Source organism: Cetorhinus maximus, chromosome 11, assembly GCF_964194155.1.
Source record: "Cetorhinus maximus chromosome 11, sCetMax3.hap1.1, whole genome shotgun sequence".
Lineage (NCBI taxonomy): Eukaryota > Metazoa > Chordata > Chondrichthyes > Lamniformes > Cetorhinidae > Cetorhinus > Cetorhinus maximus.
The window spans coordinates 44,985,272-44,998,578 of NC_135889.1; positions in this window are offsets into that span (position 1 = coordinate 44,985,272).

Below are 13,307 nucleotides of genomic sequence, written 5' to 3' on the forward strand. Positions count from 1 at the left end.
CCTGAATTCCAACAGGCAACCCTAGCGAGCGCTGCACAACGTTACTGTGTACTCACCTCCGAGTTCCCCTCAAAGTGCAGGCCGCCATGTGCACCCCTTTTATGTGGTGTTGTGAAACACATCGGCGTGCTTTCCTGCCGATTTAGACGGACAATCCAGTGGTGGGGGGGCGATTCCAGTGGGCTGGCCTGATAATGATATGCTGATGTATTACAATGAAGTTCCAGACATCCGATTGGGGGAAACATGGCCCGCCAATGATGGGCTGAGCGAACTGTTTTCCCGCTGTCATAAAACCAATCGCACAATATTGTCCGTTCACGCCACCATTCATGCCAGACGCCAGCGGGCATAGAAAATTCTGCCCGCAGTAAAACAGCAAGAGAGCAGCAGAAAGTTCATAAAACTGCGAGAGTGCGGCAGTGTTATGACACAGCAAATGGTAAATGCCGAGCTGTTCAAATCCCAGAGGGAAACTTGAAACAACTTTCACAACTAATTCCCAATTTGTATAAATTTCGAGATGCATGCCTTGAAGTCAGTAATAATAAGACCACCAAGTTTTATAGGTTTTTATAACACTAGATTAAACATTTATTAATAAGAGAAATGATTTTAAATACATATATAGATCTACACATTACTATTATGATAGCTTCTAAATCCCCTAATCAATCTAATGTCCAGTTACACTTTCATTCAGGCAATGGTAAGACACATAGATTTTAAAAGACCCAGGCAAAGAAACATGATACCCTGAACAAGTGGCTTTCCAAGTGAGTTTTCTTAACTTCAATCCTTTGAAGACAGCAGCTTGAGGCATAGATGCTGAAGCTTTTTCACACACTTGTAAGATCTTAAAAATGCCTTCCCTTACACACAGCCCTTCTTTATACATATCTTCCTCTTTGAATGCAAATACCCATTGTTTCACTATGTCTTTGGACTTTATCTCCCTGATAATAAAACCCTCACATAGCACTAAGTTTTATCAGTAATCTTTGGGAAAAATAAACACATTGTTTCTAAACTTCACCTGGCTAGGTGACGTATTTCACCACTCCTTTGAAAGCAATTTAGTCTGGTTTATTTCAAAATGCAAATGTTCCCTTGACACCTATGTTTCTAAACTTCCCCATGTTTATCTAATTAACATTTCAAACCTACCCTCTCTTCCTAGATCAAAGCACCCAGACTAGCTGTTTCTAATTCAATTAAATCTCACACACACACACAGACACATCCCACTATTACTCTATTTTACAATAAATTCCAACAACATTATGAGAATTATTATATCTTCTTGACAGGCAGAGAGTTCATAAAACAGCGAGAGAGTGGCAGAGAGTTCATAAAACAGTGAGAAAGCAGTAGGGAGTTCATAAAAGAGTGAGAGTGGCAAAGAGTTCATAAAACAGTGAGAGAGTGGCGAAGAGTTCATAAAACAATGAGAGCGGCGATGAGTTCCTAAAACAGTGTGCAAGTGGCAGAAAGTTCAGAAAGAGCTAACTGCGTTGTAGAAAATAAATCAAAATGTGACATCACAGGGAAACAGGTAAGTGATTGGTTGGTGAGTATTTTGCTAATTTATCTTCAAAATTTGTATAATTTATTTTAGTAATTGTATGGTTTTATTAGTATTAGTAAACTTTACCAGTGGTAACAAAGCTTATTGAGAGTAGTAGGGTTTATTTAAATTAATTGAGAAAAATAATAAGAAATTAATTAACGCATGATAATGATGGCAGGACAGGTGATGTGTTGCAACTGTAGAGTATCACCAGTGTGATCCAGGGAAAACACAGTTGCAGTAAGTGTCTGTGGCTTAAGGAGATTTGGCTTAGAGTCATTGAGTTGGAGGCTGAGCTGTAGACACTGCAATGCATTTGGGAATGGGAACGTTACCTGGATACTTTGTTCCAGGAGGCAGTCACAACCCTTAGGATAGGGCCTTCTGATTTGGCCAGTGGGTGTGACTGAGTGAGGCAGATATGGGGACCCAGAGTGTAGGAGCCTCAGCCTTTGAAATTGTCCAACAGGTTTGAGGTACTTGCAGCCTGTATGGCAGAAAGCAAGAGCTGCAAAGTGGATGAGCAAACTGACCCATGGCACCATGGTACAGGAAGCCATTCAAGAGTGGGGAGGTTAATAGGAATATAGTGGTAGTAGGGGACAATGTAGTCAGAGGGATAGACACCGTTCTCTGCAGCCAAGAGCGTGAGTCCAAACATCTGTGTTGCCTGCCTGGTGGCAGGATGTCTGCTCGAGTCTGGAGAGGAACTTGCATTGGGAGGGAGAGGATCCAGTTGTCGTGGTCCATGTTGGTACCAATGACATAGATAGGATTAGGATAGAAGTTCTGCTTAGAGAGTATGAGCAGCTAGGGGCTAAATTAAAAAGCAGAACTTCAAAGATAATAATAACTGGATTATTACCTGAGCCACAAGCAAATTGGCATAGGGTAAATAAGATTAGAGAGATGAATGCTTGGTTCAAAGACTGGTGTGGGAGAAATGAAGGAAGTGGGAGCTGTACTATTGGGACGGTCTTCATCTGAACCATGCTGGGACCAGTGTTCTGGCAAGTCATATAACTTGGGTGATAGAGAGGGCTTTAAACTATATAGTGGGGGAAAGCATCATATGAGAGGAGATGTAGTAAATCAAAGGGAAACAACAAGGTCATAGAGCAGGGTAGCAATTTGGGTAATGAAAGCCAGAGTGTGGCAGAAAGATACAGAGAGAAAACTTAAGAGTGCACCAGCAGATAAGACCAGAGAGTGCAAAAATGACAAAAAGTTAAAGGCTCTGTATCTGAATACGCGCAGCATTCATGACAAAATGGATGAATTGTTAGCACAAATAGAAATAAATATTTATGACCAGATAGCCATAACAGAAAAATGGTTGCAGGGTGACCAAGGCTGGGACCTAAATATTGAAGGGTATTTGACATTTTGAAAAGACAGGAAGCTAGGGAAAGGATGTCATTAGTACAGTAGTGAGAGATAACTTTGGCTTGAAAGAGCAAGGTGTAGAATCAATTTGGGTGGAGATAAGAAATAATAAAGGTAAGAGGTCATTTGTGGGAGTCGTCTATAGGCCCCTAACAGTACTTACATGATAGGACAGGGTATAGAGGAAGAAATAAATGGGGTGTGCAAGAACGTACGGCAATAATCATGGGTGACTTTAATCTACATGTAGATTGGGCGAATCTGATTGGCAGAAGTAGCCTTGAACATGAGTTCGTAGAGTGTATTCAGGACAATTTCTTACAGCAGTACATTCTAGAGCCAACCAGGAGTCAGGCTATTCTGGACCTGGTAATGAGACAGGATTAATCAACAACCTCACAATAAAGGAACCTGTAGGTGAACGCGATCATAACATTATAGAATCTTATGTTCAGTTTGAAGGGGAGAAATGAGTCTAAGACTAGTGTTTAAACCCGAATAAAGGTAATTATAAGGGAATGAAAGCAGATCTAGCAAAGGTGAATTGGGAAACTAGGTTAAAGGGTAGGACAGTAGAGGTGCAGTGGCAGACTTTAAGGAGATGCTTAATAACTCTCAGCAAAGATTTATCCCATGAGAAAGAAAGACTCTCTGAGAAGGATGCATCATCCATGGCTGATTAAGGAAATTAAGGATAGTATCAAATTGAAAGAAACACTACAAATCTGCAAAGGTTCGTGGTAGGTCATAAAATTGGTCAAATTTTAAGAACCAGCAAAGAATGACTAAAAAGTGGATGGAGAAAGAAAAGTATGAGAGGAAGCTAGCTAGCAATGTAAAAGCATATAGCAAGAATTTATAAAAGTTTCTGATTAGGATAAGAGTAACTAAAGCTAGTGTTGGTCCTCTCGAGTGTGAATTTGGAGAATTGATAATGGAAAACAGCAAAATGGGACAGGTATTTTGAGTCTATCTTCACTTAGAAAACTTCCCAAAAATACTTGAAAATCAAGAGGTGAACAGGAGGGAGGAATTTCAGTCACCATCAGCAGGGAAAAGGTGCTGGGAAAATGATTAGACCTAAAGGCTGACAAGTCTGCACGACCAAATGGCCTGCATCTTAGGTTCTTAAAAGAACTGGCTGCAGAGGCAGTAGAATCATTGGTTATAATCTTCCAAAATTCCTTCGATTCTGGAAGAGCCCCAGCAGATTGGAAAATAGCTAATTTTAGCTAATTTATTCAAGAAAGGAGGGAGGCAGAAAGCAGGAAACTACAGGCCAGTTAGCCTAACATCTGTCATAGGGAAATTGCTAGAATCCATTATTAAGGAGGTGATAGCAGGATATTTAGAAAATCATAATTTGATCAGGCAGAGTCAACATGGATTTGTGAAAGGGAAATCGTGTTTACCTAATTTGCTTTTTTGAAGAAGTTGCAAGCAAGGTGGATAAAGGGAAACCTGTAGCTGTGGTGCACTTGGATTTCAGGAAGATATTTGATAAGGTGCCACATCAAAGGTTACTACACAAAATAAGATTACATGGTGCAGGAGGTAACATATTGGCAATGATAAAGAATTGGTTGGCTAACAGGAAGCAGAGAGTAGGGATAAATAGGTCTTTTTCGGGTTGGCAAGCTGTGACAAGTGGAGTGCCACAGGGATCAGTGCTGCGGCCTCAAATATTTACAGTCTACATCAATGATTTGGATGAAGGGACAAAGTGTTTGGTAGCTAAATGTGCTGATGACACCAAGATAGGTAGGAAAGTAAGTTGTCAAGAGGAGGTAAAGAGTTTGCAAAGGGATATAGATTAATTATATGGGCAAAAATTTGGCAGATGGAGTAAAATGTGGGAAAATGTGAACTTGTCCACTTTGGCAGGAAGAACAGAAAAGCAGTATGTTATTTAAATGGAGAGAGATTGTAGAACTCGGTGTTACAGAGGGATCTGGGTGTCCTGGTACATGAATCACAAAGTTAGTATGCAGGTGCAGGAAGTGATTAGGAAGGCAAATGGAATGTTGGCATTTATTGCAAGGGGAATGGAATATAAAAGCAGGGAACTTTTACTGCAACTATTTAAAAAGGGAGGCAGAGAGAAAACAGGGAATTATAGACCAGTCAGCCTGACGTCGGTAGTGGGGAAATTTCTAGAGTCCATTATAAAAGATTTAATAGCTGAGCATGTGGAAAACAGTGGCAGAATCGGACAGAGTCAGCATGGATTTATGAAAGGGAAATCATGCTTGACAAATCTACTGGAATTTTTCAAGGATGTAACTAGTAGAGTTGATGAGGGGGAGCCAGTGGATGTGGTTTATTTGGACTTTCAGAAGGCTTTTGACAAAGTCCCACAAAAGAGATTGGCGTGTAAAATTAAAGCGCATGGGATTGGGGGTAGTGTATTGAGATGGATAGAAAACTGGTTGGCAGACAGGAAACAAAGAGTAGGAATAAACGGGTCTTTTTCCGAATGGCAGGCAGTGACTAGTGGGGTACGCAGGGATCAGTGCTGGGGAACCCCAGTTATTCACAATATATATTATTGATTTAGATGAGGGAATTAAATGTAATATCTCCAAATTTGCAGATGACACAAAGCTGGGTGGGAGGGTGAGCTGTGAGGAGGATGCAGAGATGCTTCAGTGTGATTTGGACAAGATGAGTGAGTGGGCAAATGCATGGCAGATGTAGTATAATGTGGATAAATGTGAGGTTATCCATTTTGGTAGCAAAAACAGGAAGGCAGATTATTATCTGAATGGCTATAAATTGAGAGAGGGGAATGTGCAACGAGACCTGGGTGTCCTTGTACACCAGTCGCTGAAGGTAAGCATGCAGGTGCAGCAGGCGGTAAAGAAGGCAAATGGTATGTTGGCCTTCATAGCCAGAGGATTCGAGTACAGGAACAGGGATGTCTTGCTGCAATTGTACAGCGCCTTGGTGAGACCACACCTGGAATATTAAGCGCAGTTTTGGTCTCCTTATCTGAGGAAGGATGTACTTGCTATAGAGGAAGTGCAGCGAAGGTTTACCTGACTGATTCCTGGGATGGCGGGACTGACATATGAGGAGAGATTGAGTCCATTAGGATTAAATTCGCTGGAGTTTAGAAGAATGAGTGGGGATCTCATAGAAACCTATAAAATTTTAACAGGACTAGACAGGGTAGTTGCAGGAAGGATGTTCCCGATGGTGGGAGAATCCAGAACCAGAGGTCACAGTCTGAGGATATGGGGTAGACCATTTAGGACTGAGATGAGGAGAAATTTCTTCACCCAGAGAGTGGTGAGCCTGTGGAATTCGTTACCACAGAAAGTAGTTGAGACCAAAACATTATATGTTTTCAAGAAGGAGTTAGATATAGCTCTTGGGGCGAAAGGGATCAAAGGGTATGGGGAGAAAGCGGGAGCAGGCTATTGAGTTGGATGATCGGACATGATCATAATGAATGGTGGCGCAGGCTCGAAGGGCCGAATGGCATACTCCTGCTCCTAGTTTCTATGTACAGGGCCTTGGTGAGACCACATCTAGAATAGTGTGTACAGTTTTGATCTCCTTATTTGAAAAAAGATATAGGGTAGAATCTTACCTATGGCGGGCGGGCTAGGCGGGAGCAGAGCTGATCACTGCCCGCGATCGGCTGCGCACCGCCATTTTACGCAGGTGGGCCAATTAAGGCCTACCCAGCGTAACGCGCGGCCGGTAGTGCTCAGCGCTACCTGTGCAGATGGTGGGAGGAGGGAGAGTCGGGGCCTGCTCTCTTTTGCGCATGCGGTCGAAAGAGCACATCAATCTCCCTGAGGCATGGAGCTGCCTCAGGAAGATTAAGTGGATAATAAAAGTTTCTGAAAAATAAAGTAAAAAGTTATTTAACCATGTGCCCTCATGTGACAGTGTCACATGAGCTGGGACATGTTTGTGAAGTGTACAAATTTTATTTATTAATTTTATAAAACCTTCAGTAAACCTCATCCCGCCCGTGGTTGAGGTTTCCTGGAAAACATGAAAGCTGCTTGGGCTCTTCATCTGCCCACCAATCTTAAGGTTGGACGGGCAGCGTTGTTAATGAGGTCAATTGCTTTCTTAATGGCCTTAATTGGCCATTGACAGTTTGGCGGGCGCGCAGCCGCAGTATCGAAATGACGCACGATGACATCAGGATGCACGCCCGATGTCATCTCGCGTCATTTTACACATCGGCGTGTCAGGCCCGCCCCTGCACGCCAACGGCAATATTCTGCCTATAATTACATTAGAAGCATTTCAGAAAAGATTCGCTCGACTCAACACTGGGATGAGGAGCTTATCTTATGAAGAAAGGCTGGACAGATTGGGCCTATACCCACCGGAGTTTAGAAGAATGAGAGGTGATCTTATTGAAACATATAAGATCCTGAGGGGATTTGATAGCGTAGATAGCGGGAGGATGTTTCCACTTGTGGGAGAGACTAGAACCAAGAGATACAATTTAAGAATAAGAGATCTACCGTTTAAGATGGAGATGACGAGAAATTCTCTCTCTCAAAGAGGCGTTAGTATGTGGAATTCTCTTCCACAGACAGAAGTGGAGGCTGGGCCATTGAATTTATTCAAGGCAGAGTTGGACAGATTTTTGATTGATAAGGGAGTCAAGAATTATGGCGAGCAGACGACAAAGTGGAAATGAGACACAACCAGATCAGCCATGATCATAGTGAATGGTAGAGCAGCCTTGAAGGGCTGAATGGCTTACTCCTGCTCCTAAGTTCCATGTTCCTATTAGAAAGGCTGGCTGTGCTTAAAGTTTATTTCTCACCAGGACCGGATTGATGCACTTGAGGGGACTGAGGGAAGCAAGGATGAAAACTGTGGAGGCACTGGCCATAATCTTCCAATCCTCCTTAGATACAGGAGTGGTTCCAGAGGACTGGAGAATTGCAAACGTTAGACCCTTGCTCAAAAAAGGATGTAAGGATAAACCCAGCAATTATAGGCTGGTCAGTTTAACCATGGTGTTGGGAAAGCTTTTAGAAATAATACTCTGAGACACAATTCAGAGTCACTTGGACAGATGTAAATTAAATAAGGAAAGTCAACATGGATTTGTTAAAGACAAATCGTATTTAACTAATTTGATTGAGTTTTTCTGATGAGGTAACAGAGAGGGTTGCTGAAGGTAATGTGGTTGGCGTTCATGAACTTTCAAAAAGCATTTGATATGGGGTAACATATCAGGCTTCCAATTAAAGTTGAAGCTCATGGAATAAAAGGGGCAGTGGCAGCATGGATGCAAAGTTAGGTGAATGACAGGAAAGAGGATAATGGTGAGGTTGTTTTTCAGAATGGAGGAAAGCATATAAAGGGGCAAATAAAGGCCAATATTAGGACCACTGCTTTTCTTAACCTATATTAATAATCTAGACTCAGGTGTGCAGAGCATAATTTTAAAAATGGCAAATGGTACAAAACTTGGAAGTATCGTGGACTAGTTGCAGATGAAATGTAATGCAAAGTATGAAGTGATACATTTTGATAGGAAGAACAAAGATAGGCAATATAATTTAAAGGGTATGATTCTAAAGGAGGTGCAGGAGCAAAGGGATCTGTGAGTATATGTGCATTCTCCATAGCAACGCGTCTACCGATCAGAGTCCACTTGCCAACCAGCCAGCACACTTTTCATACAGTATAAAGTTGTTGCTTCCCTTGACATTGGTATTCTTGTGATTGTCTTGATGAGTGCAAGACGAAAAACTTTGACAAAATGTCTTTTTTCAGCAATACTCAGTATCAAATCTTTGTACTTCTCCTATGAAGCACCTTGGGACAATTTGTTACATCAAAGGCACTATACAAATGCTCATTATCTGAAAATCAAAAATGAAAAGAAGAATCAAGCTGTATATGCTGATCCCTAATTATGTGATGCATAACATTTTGTTCACTCCAAGTTTCTCTCCCTGCATCTCCACCATTTTGGAGGATGGTACTTCATGCTTTCTAATCTCCATCAAGTTGGTTGTTTCAGTGTCCGATGTTACACCTGCCATCCCAGCACATGATCTCACAGTGTTCTTCTTTTGTTGCCTCTTGTTGAATTAGCATCAAATTTTAAATGATTCTGCTCCTGACTCTTGAATAATATACCTATAATTTGTTCACCATGCATTATTTTCACTCTTCTGCTAGTTCAAGAATTTCAATCATTCTTTCAGGCCAATTAATGTTCAACGTATGTCCATTAGAACCACAACTCAAATGTTTCCAATATTTTTACTTCAGCACCCTAAGTATAAATTTAATAATCCTCCAATCCTGCTGAGCAAATATGCCCATTAAGGATTGTATCTTCCATCAGTCAGCTTGATTTTACAGTTACAGAAACATCTTCAATTTGTTTATTTTGCAATTGCTATTTCCCATTTAACTCTTTTTTGCTTCTTCCATCTGTTGCTACTGGATTACCAAGTGAAAAAAAATCATCTACCTGCGAAATGTACACATTATTCACTCCAAGGTGAATTTTGGGAAGTTCTTTTTTTCAAACTTTACCTCTTCTCCAATTACTTTTAATCTGTATTCCAAACTTCTCTTGATTTATCATGTGTTATAAACTATTCTGTGACTACAATCAGTATTGTATAACTGTTATGCTTAGTCACTTATCAAATTTTAATTAATTCTGAATCAAAAAAAATGTCATCTAAACTATCTCCCATAATGAATTTGAGTATACATTGAAAAGACTGCGTGATATAACACGTAACATTTTCTGATCTTTGTCCATTTTATGAACTTAGTTGCTCGCACTGCTGCTTGTTGCTCTCTGTAGTTTCCTAACATTTCTCATCAATTACAACTCTTTACAGGGAAAAAAAATACTTCACTCTGTCAAAAGGTTTCTTACAATCTATGAAGCATATGCACTTCCTTCTATTTCTTCTGCCTACTTACATGGCATTCCCAAATGAAGCATTTCTTGTGTGTTTCTTGAGTTTTAAAAGTAAGCTGTTCCTTGCTAAATTGTCAATTCAGCTTCCTTTTTATTCCTTTCAGTATTATTTTCACATTTTCAATTGTATGACCTTTGATTTTTTTAAAAAAAATGTTACATTTATTTATATCTGTCAAAATTGGTGAATTCAAGCTAGGTGGGAATGTAAGCTGTGAGGCAGACACAAAGAGGCTGCAAAGAGGTATAAACAGGTTAAGTGAGTGGGCAACAAGGTGGCAAATGAGGTAATAATAAGGGGAAGTGTGAGGTTATTCACTTAGGTTGTAAAAATAGAAAAGCAGAATATTTTTTAAAAGGCTTAAAACTTTTAAATGCTGACATTCAGAGGGATTTGTGTGCAATCTTATTGCAAGGGAATTGGAGCACAAGAATAAAAATGTCTTGCTACAGGGTATTGCGAGACCACAACTGGAGTACTGTGTGCAGTTTTAGTCTCCATATTAAAGGAAGGATAAACTGGCAATGGAGGTGGTACAGCGACAGTTCACCAGATTGGTCCTTGGGATGAGAGTGTTATTCTGTGATGAGAAGTTGAGTAAATTGGATCTATATTCCCTAGACTTTAAAAGAATGAGAGGTGATCTCATTGAAACATATAAGATTCTAAGGGGCTTGACAGGGTACACAGTGAGACACAGTGAGAGGTGGTTTCCCCTGGCTGGAGAATCTAGAACCCTAGTATAAGGAGATGATCATTTAGGACTGAGCTGAGGAGAAATTTTCTTCACTCAGACAGGTGTGAATCTTTGGAATTTTCTACCCCAGAGCATTGTAAATGCTTCATTATTGAATATATTTAGGGTTCAGCTAGACAGAGTTTTGGTCTATCAGGAAATCAAGTTATGTGGGCAGGAAAATGGAATTGAAGCCAAATATTAGCCATGGTCGTACTGAATGGTAAAGCAGGCTCGACAGGTCATATGGTCTACTCCTGCTCCTATTTCTTATATTCCTCCTATTTCCTAAGTAGATACCATTGCTACCTTTCTCATCTTACCTGAAGACAAAGTGGAGGGATGCACTTCCAGTTAGGTTAGGACAGTTTTGGCATAATTGCTGGAAAAACAAAAACATAGCTTCTGAAAAATCCTGTAAGTTAGAAATAAATTAGGCACATGTTTTGATGTTTGCATAAACTGCAATTATTCCATACTGCATTGTAAATATTCATTTTGGATTCCCCTCATAGGCCAAAATTTAAAAACATTCATTGATAGTCGTTCCAAAAGAACATTGTGAAATATTGTCCATCACCGCATTAACACATTTTGCACATTGTTGTATATTTACATGAAAAACAAATCAACCTGTACTGGTGATATTTTATTGCTTGGTCTGTACATTTGTAAACACTTGTGCTAATTAGCTGACGGCATATAGATACCATTACTACATACTTGTGTCACTCAGTCATAATGTTACAGATTGAGTAGAACAGGCACACCCATAAATGCAAGATTCTCATGCTGTACCGGGACAGTGTCTAAGGCCAGGTCCTAAACATGTAACTTCCAATTAGTTATGGATGAATGATTGAATAGGACATAGGACTTAGGAGAAGGAGCCAATCGGCCCTTCGACCCTGCTTCACCATTCTATAAGATAATGGTTGTGGTCTCAACTCCACTTTCCTGTCTGCTCCTCATAGCCCTCAACTCCCTTGCCTATCAAAAATCTAACTAACTCAGCCTTGAATAAATTCAATGACCCAGCCTCCACTGTTTTCTTGGGAAGAGAATTCCACAGGCCAATAACCCTCTTTAGAGAAAAAAATGTTTCCTCATCTCCGTCTTAAACTGTGCCTCCTGGTTCTAGTCTCCTCCACAAGAGGAAATATCCTCCCAGTATCCACCATAACAGGATCTTATATATTTCAATAAGATCGCCTCTCATTCTAAACTCCAATGGGTATAGGCCCAAACTGTTCAATCTTTCTTCAATAGAATGTTATATAATCATCCTCAAGTTCAATTTAATGATTTTTTAAGATGAAAGCTGTGACTAGTTTAATATAATGAGAGCTTATATATCTGCTAATGGAGAGTATATATGTTTTTTTAAACATAATTCATTTTTTCACATTGCTTATGAAGCAGAGCAAAAACATATGAAGAACGGGTATTTGCATAAATCATTTCCAAAATAATAACACTAAAAGCTCTACACAACATATAAAATATATTGCTAAAAAAAGACATGATGTCTAAGCTTTTCATCTTGCACTCATCAGGACAGATCACAAGAGTACCAACAATAAAGGGAACAACAATTCATGCTGCATGAGAAAAGAGTGCTGCTTGATTGGCAAGTGGACTCTAATTGGTTGAGGTGTTGCCATGGAGAATGCAGCAGGAGACAGTTAACTGCCAAGCTATTCTTCAAATTCAAACCAGGCAGGTCGCCTCTAATTGGTCAAGACATTGCCATGGTGAATGAACCAGGGAATGGCTGTCTCCCAAGCTTTTGTTTAGTTGAAAAAGGCACAACACATGGACCTATTCCTTCTGTGTGTGAATGTATGTGGCTCCTAGCATGCGTAAGTGAGCTACGCTGCGAGCGCGACTGATTATCTTAAATTGGTTTTTAGTGTAATGATGACCGCACCATAAACAATACCCACTTGAAATATCCCTGCTCTGTAAACTTGTTTAAGCAGAAGCGGTTTGGTAGCGCAATTAATGACACCACCAAACATGTAGCAAATCTCTCTAACCGTGAACTCTCTGGGTGCAAGGAGTTTGTTCTTGCTCATGCTTTAATTTCGGTGTGCCTTTGTCCCACACCAAACAGGAAGAGGTATTCACTGAGTTTGAATTGCTCTACTTTCAATTATCCTGCCACAAACCAGCATCCACTGAAGATGCTGAATCGTTGAAAGTATGCCTAACTGATCTTAAAGACAGTCTGTCTCTCTTAAAGGGAAGTTACACTGAATAATGTTGATGGAATTTAAAACATGGAAAATGGAACATCAGAGCAGAGAGAGGATTTCAGGGGACAGATGTGACACTGGAGGTATTAATAATGGGGAGGAGGAGAGACCACATAATAGTTCTGGGGTGGGGTGGGGCGGGGGGGTGGTTACCTGGTGGCCTTGAAGGACCACCCTCGAAAGGATCAGGAGCAGATGTCAAGTGGAGTTAACTCCTAGAAACTACATCAAACACCTGGCAGGAGTTCAACAAGAAATCTAATAAACTCATTTGGATGGTCAAGGTCAGCGAATGCATCATCATGTGATGACATGCACACAACAATACCCCCAGCACTCAACCAGCAGCAATCCTTGGCACTCAGGAGTCATGCCTAACATTTAGATATTCTGCCTTACCCTCACACCTGCCAAAGCTG